Raw genomic sequence first — 8,394 nt, 5'->3', positions numbered from 1 at the left:
CCTCCCCCAAGGATAAGAAAAACATCAAATCATCCGGGCGTCCCCTGGGCAACGTCCTTGCAGATGGCCAATTCTCTCACAACAGGAGCAACTCCTGACACGACAAAAAAAAACTAGTTAAAAGTGACATGATTCTATCATATGGGGACCCTGGAGTTTTTAGTTCGGTGTAATGCATCTTCCCTGAACTATAGCACTAGACGTCTATGGCAGACAATTCTAGATATATCAAAAAACTATACACCCCAGGATCCCATGGAATGCAGCCAGGGCAAGAGGTATCCAATTGCTAGAAATCATGCAATGTAGATACATCCAAAATCAGCAAGTGTAACCAAATACTGCTTCAAGGGTGCCTTTCCAGCCAGAAAGGGCTGTAATTGAAAGGGGACTTTTTCTCCCAGAAAATTAATCTCTCCTCTTTTCCTTGTTGTAAAAAAATGCCGCTTTCTTTAATGTATGTTTTGAGGTATCCTAGGACCTGTGTGCTCACACATGTGCAGACCTTTCTCCAACCAGCAGACAAGTTGATGAGAGTGGTAATAGGTGAGAAGGTGCCACTTTTCTTTGCCTAGACTGGTTTTGTACTGCTAGTTCAGTGGTTCTCAACCTGGGGTCCCCAGATGTTTTTGGCCTACAACTCCCAGAAATCCCAGCCAGTTTACCAGCTGTTAGGATTTCTGGGAGTTGAAGGCCAAAAACATCTGGGGACCCCAGGTTGAGAACCACTGTGCTAGTTGGTTGAATGATTTCTGCCTGCTGGGCCACTCCAACCATTAGATGAGTGGTTCCCAACCTGTAGTCTGTAGTCCTCAAGAATGAAAATATGGTCCGCAGCCTCACCATTACTACACCATTGCCTCAAAATCACGCAGCAATGAGAGCGACTGGTCTTGCAAAACCCTCTTATAGTGCCAAGGCAATGGGGATGTTGGGAGGGAGGGAGAGACTGACTACCCACAAAAGATTACTACCACCACATCAGCTCTAGATTATTAAATATGGTTTTCTGTGGGTGAGTAGATGACAACTACTGGATGGCATATCTTCTATACCAGAAACCAGAGCTGATGTGGTATATCCAATGCAATTTTCTGAATCAGCACCCCAAATCTGAAGCTGACCAAAAACTGATTTGTAACCCTTTTGGTAATAATGTTAGTGAGTCAAAAAAAAAAAAAAGGTTGGGAACCACTGCATTAGATAAATTGAACCTCTCCCTTTTGTAAGTTACTCCCTATGAAATGGATACCTGGTCTTTTCATCAAAGATGGTACTCAAGGGAGCAATAAATAAAACTAAAACTGGTGGAAGCCCCTTCCCTGGAGGCTTTTAAACAGAGTCTGGATGGTCATCTGTCAGGTGTACTTTGATTGTGCTTTTCCTGCATGACAGAGGGTTGGACTAGATGGCCCATGTGGTGTCTTCCAACTTCATTATTTTATTATTGTTATACAATTTAAATACAAAATGAATTACAAACACCAGTTAGCAATGCACAGATGTAGGATTCAGTGTCCAGTCTAGATGGGCTCTATAAGTGGAATGGGGTGGGCGTATATCCCCGTGGTTTTGCCTAGCTTTGGACCTCATATGGTTTCCTTCCTGGAATGGAGCCTGTTGCACTGCAATGCTAAAGTGAAAGCTAAGAGTACAGAAACCAACCAAAAACATATCTAAAATGAGGAAAATTATGGAGACTCATTTCAGTTGCGGACATTCTTGTGGTTTTGAAAAAGGCTGCTATGTAATACAGAGATTGCCTTTGTAGGTACATGTACTTCCTCTGATACTAGACTGTGGTCGATCTAAACAATTTGACTTTCTTGAGGAAGTGCACACTTCCTATGATAGGCCAGGAATAGTCCAAATGGCAGATGGAGAAAATATTTGGGCACTTCTTGGTGGAGATCCTTCAGGGCTTATGGAATAAAACACAAGCCCTAGAATATCTCCATCAAGATGTACCCCAAAAAAAACTAGTTTTACTATAACAAAATGCTTAAAATGAGGGACTTTACAACAGCTACTGGAGTATGAAATAAGCAAGGATATGTAACATGTCCAAATAAGGCTATCATAATATATTTGCATCAGGGTTTCCCCCACATTTAATAAGCCTTGAGGTTTTCAGTTCCTCCAGAACTGAAACAGCTGATGGTGATTAATCTACATTTCTGTCTGCAAAGAAGGCTGGTGTGTCTGTAGCTGCCTCTGAGACCCCTTCCACACAGCTGAATAAAATCCCACATTTTCTGCTTTGAACTGGAATATATGGCAGTGTGGACTCAGATAACCCAGTTCATAGCAGATATTGTGGGATTTGCTGCCTTGATATTTTGTTATGTGGCTGTGTGGAACGGCCCTGCATTTCACCAGTCAATAAAATATGGTGATTAGGGAAATTGCCACTATGGATGATATGTATAGTGTTCTAGCTACCTGAAAATTGTTATAACCACACAGAGCTACTTTGCAGCACTGCCTGAATTACAGCTTTTCCACTTGCAATTCTGCTATAATAATGATGAATTTATATCAATTTTCAAGATAATTTTGTCTTCACTGCAACCTTTTGCTTTATGGTAGCATCTTTACTTTGCTTCCCAATCACAACCACTTCTGATTAGATTTTGGGGAGAATAGTGATAATTTCTCCATTAGGGACATTTTTCAAAATAGCTTTAAATATGTATTTTTAAAAGTTTCTTCTCCAGACAACAAATGTGTCAGCCATTGCCTGAATTTCATACATTGGATGAGCATTGAATCATGGGTTGAGAACATAGGCTGCTTTCCCTTAAAAAATGGAGAGGCTAGTGTTTGCACAGTATGACTCTCACATTTGGGTACTGAACAGCCTGGAATAAGAATAAGGAAACTGTAACTCCAGGTTTTGTTGACGTGCATTTTGCAATATACAGGCAATCTGCAAATTATGAACAGGATCAGTTCTGGAGCTTTGTTCATAGATTGAATTTGTATGTTAATTGGAACAGGTGTATTTTAAAAATGAATCTCCACACACACAGTTTGGATAGCATCAGGAAGGATTAACACCCTGCGGTGTTTGTTTTGTTGTCTGTGCCCCTGGTCAAAAGATTTCACTTCACTTTCTGTCCCTGTGATCATTGGATTTTGGAAAAAAAATAGTTTGTTGTGGAAACAAGGATTGATAAGATTCCTTTTCCCCATGATAACTCTTTCAGGAGTGAATTTTAGGGGTAGATTTCTCTCACTTCTTGCTGTCTCACCCCCCACTCTTCACTATAAGTTGTACCTAAGTTGGCTGTTTGTAACTCGGGGACTGCCTGTAGTTTATCGTTGGGCCTGCTGCCTGCACTGAGCTCCCAAAAATCACACACACACACCCTCCAGTGCCAAATCTGATGAGAAGCCTGGCTGTGTGGAGCCAAAATCTCTCTCTACTGAGAAATGAGGCTATATCTTTTCTCAGAAGCTTTAGTCGCTTCTTTCCACCAAGAAAGACATCTACTTATTTCTCAGTGGACAGAAATTCAACTGGACTGCCATCGTTTCTGTCCATCGAGAAAATGGTTCACTTTCTTTCTTCGCAGACAGAAACACAGCTGGGCTTCAGTCACTTCTATTCATGGAAAAATGAGCTCTCTTTCTTGGTCAACAGAACATACCAAAGCTTAGCTGTATTTCTGCCTGCTGAGAAAAGGAGACTCCTTTCTCTGGGGAGAGAAATGCAGCCAGACTTCAGTTGCTTCTCTCTGTAGAGGAAAAAGACAGGTTCCTTTTTCAATGGGGAGACATTCTGACTTTGTACAGCTGGGATTCCTACAGGATTTCGCACCCAAGGAGGTGGTTGTCTTTGGTTGTTCAGCATAGGAAGACTATGCCCCAATAGGTTGAGTCTTCTCTTCAGACACTCTCCCCTCCGCAGGGCAGCAAGTGAGCAGGGGAATATTCTGACTGTGTACAGTTTTTTCTACTTTCAGTGACATACCAGCTGGGGGAAAGAGTTCCAGATATTATGCAAAAGGTCCCAAAATGGATCCCTCTTGAAAACATAGAAATCCTTCCTGAAAAAAAAAAACGAGTCTTATTTAGGAGCAGCATAGAAGGGGGAATTACCAAATGCAACTACTCTAACCATGCCTTAGCAAAATGAAATTTCCTTTCTAAACAAGTCACACCCACTTATTCTATTGACTATACTGTACCACTATTTTCAAATGGACTTGGTCCATGCAGTCCAATCTTATGCTGTATTTATTGACTGCAGATATTTATAGACTGTATTTTCTGCCAAAGAGGCACTCAAACCACCAATATAAGCACAATAAAAACAACCGTTTTAAAAAACCTCAGGATATTAGAGACTTAAGCAATCCTTTAAAGCAAGAAATCTGAGATCTCTGATGTAGCCACCATTAACAACAAATGCTCTTTCTTATAAATGACAAAGGAGAAATGCTATTAAAAGGAAACCTTTTACTTTCCACCAGAATTACAAGACTGGACAAGAAAAATATTGTTAACACCTAGAAAGTGAGTGTTGCCACCAAGGAGACTGTTTTTGTGTCCTCCGCAATTGCATTCCGGCAAAACACAGGACACACAGCAGACCTCTCCAGCTCATCTCATGGAAGGATGAGGTGTGGACACCCTGTACAACTATGAGAGAGCTTACCAGATTTCTGCAAAAAGGGGCTCTCATTTTAGGTTGCATTAAGTTGTATGTGGGAAGCCTGTAATCCTTCAGATGTTTTGGATTCTAGCTCTCATCTTCCATAACAGGGTTTTTCCAATCAGTCATTTCATTTATATCCATGGCTTTTTCTCAAGTGTGAGATTCAATGTGGATTATAGATGAAAAGAAATACAAGTTGAGTATCCTTTATGTGGAATTCTAAAATCCAAAATTCTCCAAAATTGTCCAGATAGATGGGATAGTGACAGTTTTGCTTTCTGATGGCTTTACATATACAAATGTTGTTCCATGCACCCAATTATTGTATAAAATTGCATTTGACTTATATTTATAAGGTGTGTATGAAACCTAAATTTCATGTTTAGACTTGGGTCCATCTCCAAAATATTTCATTCTGTTCATATATGGAAGTAGAGGTATTCCATAATTTGAAAAAAGAGGAAATCACTGCTGGTTCCAAGCATTGAGAATAAGAGTCCTGGATGGTGATGGCCTGCAGTTCAAATGTTATCACTACATCATAGTTTATATTGGTCTGAATAGAGCTATGCTGGCAACTTTCTATGATAGGTGTAGCTCTTAGGGACAGTCTTGTAGGGAGGCATTTGGAGAGAGTGGAAGTGTGTGGGAGTTGTAGTTTTACAAGGTCTTCAGTCCTCTCACCAAAGAGTGCTAGCTCCTTACCAAACTGATTCCATAGCATTGAGCAATGTCATTTAAAGTGGTATCAAACAGTATTTATTCTACAGTGTAGATGCACCCTATGTCTTCAGCTGGGTCCTAACCATCATTGCCAATGGGAGTTGGCAGCGCAGAGCCCTCTCCTTGGATGAATCAGACTTGGCACCCAGAGAGATCACAATGGTTTGTTTACCCATCATTCTGTACAACTCAAAAGGATTGTTATTTCAGTCACTTCCATGACATCAGATTATCTCCTGGAAGTTTTGCAGTTGGAGCCTAACCAAGTTTACTCAGAAGCAGCTCCCTGCTTATTTAAATGACCATCACTGCCAAAGAAACAGTTTAGATTTTGAGCACGCTGAACAATCATGAAAATGATTCTTTGGAAGGAAGTATTCCCATTTAGTTCAGTGAGACTTGCTCCCAGGTCGGCCTGCATAGAATTACAGTCAAGCGGCCATATTTACTCAAAGTGTGCCTATTTATTCTAAAGCTCATTGGGACTTATTTATAAGGTGGAATACAATGCTAGCCTCACGGCCTCCTCTGACATAATATTTATTTGCATTTGTTTAAAACACTTGTACTAAGTAGCTGTGGATTTGGAGTAAATAATCCTGGGTGACATTGCAATAAAGTACTTCCTCTTCTCTGTTGAATTGGCTGAGTTCAGAAAAGATGAAACCTGATAGCAAGGTGAGGATGCTCTCGGGACAGGACTCTGCAGAACAGGATTGCCTTTCCTATATATGAGCAAAAAAGGTTGCAAAGCAACATTGTGAGCCAGTACACATTATCATTTAGCAAAAGGTGAGAATCCCATACATTTCCTCCAACGTGTCACAAATAAAAGCAAGGATACATGTGAGGCCGCATGCAGAACTCCCTGCCTTCAAGCTGATCTGACCTGCAGCAGGGAGTTCCTCAGTTCTCCAATGTCCCATTTGGGTCAACCGCATGAACATGGCCACAGCAGCAGCTGCAACTCAGAAGCCTTCTCATTTCTTTCCTTTGTCCCCTTCCTAACATTGTAACTAATCCCTCCAATAAAAAGTATTAATTAATTGTAACCTTTCCCTCTCCATAGTGTTACTTTGTGTCCTTTTACTGCCTCAAACTTCCTTTTTAATAAACCTTTCTTCTCCCGGGCTGCAGATGGCTGCCGGCCCTCCTGGAATGCGATTCTTGCATCCTGGGGAGGCCAAAACTGCGTTCCCTTGAACCACAAATACGGAAACCCCTCGGGCCCCCATATCTGCGAGTCAACGAATCGCTTCGAAAATGGTGCCAATCTTCTCCTGGGAGAATTCTAAGACTAATGGCTATCTAGGTTTCGCTCCGCTACCCTTTCTGCCCCGGAAATAACATTTTTTGTTCCTAAAACTTCAACCTGGAGCCCAGCTGTTCTTCCAAGGATGTTACCTCACTGCCACCATTTTGTGGATGTCCAGGGAGCCTGCCGATCTTGGGCAACTGTCGCGGTCACCCCAGAGGGAACCTAAGATGTCGACTGGCCGCCTGGGTCCTTGACATGGAGGGATCTGTAGTTCTCCTGGCAGATCTCGATCTTCAACGTCAACAGCCGGTTCATAGGGACCCTGTGGATACTGGGACACCTTTCCCCGCTTGCCTTTTTCTGAATTTTATAACTTTGGACAACTTTCCCAAACTTTCCAGGACTTTCGAAAACTTTATGGAACTTTTCTGCAAGCCCTACGGACCCCCTTCTCATGATTAAGGGATGATATGATTTCATGCTTATTCTTTTGGACTCTGGTGGGTGGGATGGGTGCATATGAGATTCCCTTAGCTTTATTTTTCCTTATGTATTTCCCTGACCCCTGTATGTATTTCTGTATATAAAATATGGGACGCCACCTTTTCGTGACCTCCAGCATGACATCAGCCTTGGGTAGCCCATTTCCCAATACATTTCCCTATTGATTCAAGGTTTCAAACAAAGACTGATTGCATGATAATAACCTGGCCCCCTCAATTTTCAGAGCAGGATCACTTGGGGGAACCCCCTTGATAAACCAGTCATCTCCCAACAAAGAGGCATCCTGCTTTCAAAGGAAGCCAGGATGCCCTAGCTTTCTTCCCTTTTGTCATTTCCCTATGGACCGAGAAAAACATAAGACAACACAATGAACTCATATCTGTGACCAGGAAATACCAGGGCTGGGCGATCGTGCCAGCCATATCTGCATATCTCAACCTTTCAGGAAACCTGACCAGCTTGAGGAATCTATTCACAGATTTATCGCCAGCCATTTGGACACATTAAGTCACTTTAATTCAATCATCTGGACATTTGCTTCATTGTTCTTCACAAGGACCACCTTCTCTGTTCCCATTGGCTGAAAGCTTGAAGCGGCGCTGGCTTTCTGATTGGCTAAGGTGCGGCTTCGTCAGCAGCGCCTCCCCTCCAGCTGATGACAACAGCCAATCAGGGAGATGCCGGCTGAGGGGCCACGGGTGGGAAATTTAAACTTTGACAGCTCTTTTTTTCTATTAAAATGTACTGAAATTCACTGCATGTATGTCTCTGCTGATGAATTATCGCGGTTTGACATCGGTTCCAGCTGGACGAAATAAATACAACTTGGTGGCTTTTCTTCAACTTTGGTGAGATTTATTTGGGAAAAATCTGGGAAAATTCTATTGGCTCTTTCATTTGCTCGCCAGAGTATCGGACTCTCGTTGGTGGGTCTGAGGGCTCCTCTCTCCTCGGTGGGAGCCACTAAATTCTAGCTCAATATCACATGTGACCAAACATGTATCAGAGTGTGTTCAAGATGACAAAAGTTATTAAAGCGGAAGTAAACAGAAGATATGAGAGGTTGCAACAGTTTGCTTTTGCCTGAGGAAAGGAGGGCAAAGATTCTCTCCCATTTCCCCTCCCACCACTGAATCTGCATCAACACTGTAGAATGAATGCAGTTTGGCATTGCTTTAGCCGCCATTGCTCGAAGCTACGGAATCCTAGGAGATGTAGTTTTACAAGGCCTTTATCCTTCACTGCC

This window comes from Anolis sagrei, chromosome 2, assembly GCF_037176765.1.
Source record: "Anolis sagrei isolate rAnoSag1 chromosome 2, rAnoSag1.mat, whole genome shotgun sequence".
NCBI lineage: Eukaryota > Metazoa > Chordata > Lepidosauria > Squamata > Dactyloidae > Anolis > Anolis sagrei.
This window is presented reverse-complemented; position numbering follows the sequence as displayed.